The 381-nt window shown below is 36.2% G+C and overlaps 1 pseudogene; it reads right to left on the bottom strand.

Annotated features, from left to right (window-relative positions):
• Window positions 1-381, bottom strand: part of LOC107575153 (neurexin-2-beta-like) — a 13,888-nt pseudogene that overhangs the window by 2,837 nt on the left and 10,670 nt on the right.

The raw sequence follows: 381 nt of genomic DNA, 5'->3' as shown, positions 1-381 counted from the left end.
TTGGCAACACTAGTTCACCTCCTAGGATGAAAGAGAGAAGGAACATGGCGTTAGTTGAAACCCGAGCAAATGAATGCACAAGAGAGAGAGAAGAACCATCATTAGAACAGCACTAAGACTTAATGAGGTTAGTTCTAAAGTTAGTTTCGTTAGCATCTATTTTAAAATCAGACTATAAACAGCTAGGCTAATGCTAAGGCATTACAGTCGTATACATTACAGGGTTAGAGTAATACAGAGAAACATTAAAACGTAAGCATGTGCTAGACCAGCTATAATATAATTTTTTTAAATTCATATAAAAATCCTACAAAAACAGTTCTACGTCTGTGTTAATGCTAATGCTAGCTGTGCTAACCTCCACTCACTGACTGCATGTTT

This window comes from Sinocyclocheilus grahami, unplaced genomic scaffold, assembly GCF_001515645.1.
Source record: "Sinocyclocheilus grahami isolate Dianchi unplaced genomic scaffold, SAMN03320097.WGS_v1.1 scaffold2486.1, whole genome shotgun sequence".
Taxonomy (NCBI): domain Eukaryota; kingdom Metazoa; phylum Chordata; class Actinopteri; order Cypriniformes; family Cyprinidae; genus Sinocyclocheilus; species Sinocyclocheilus grahami.
The sequence above is the reverse complement of the archived record's forward strand: the minus strand, read 5'-3'. Positions and strand labels throughout refer to the sequence as shown.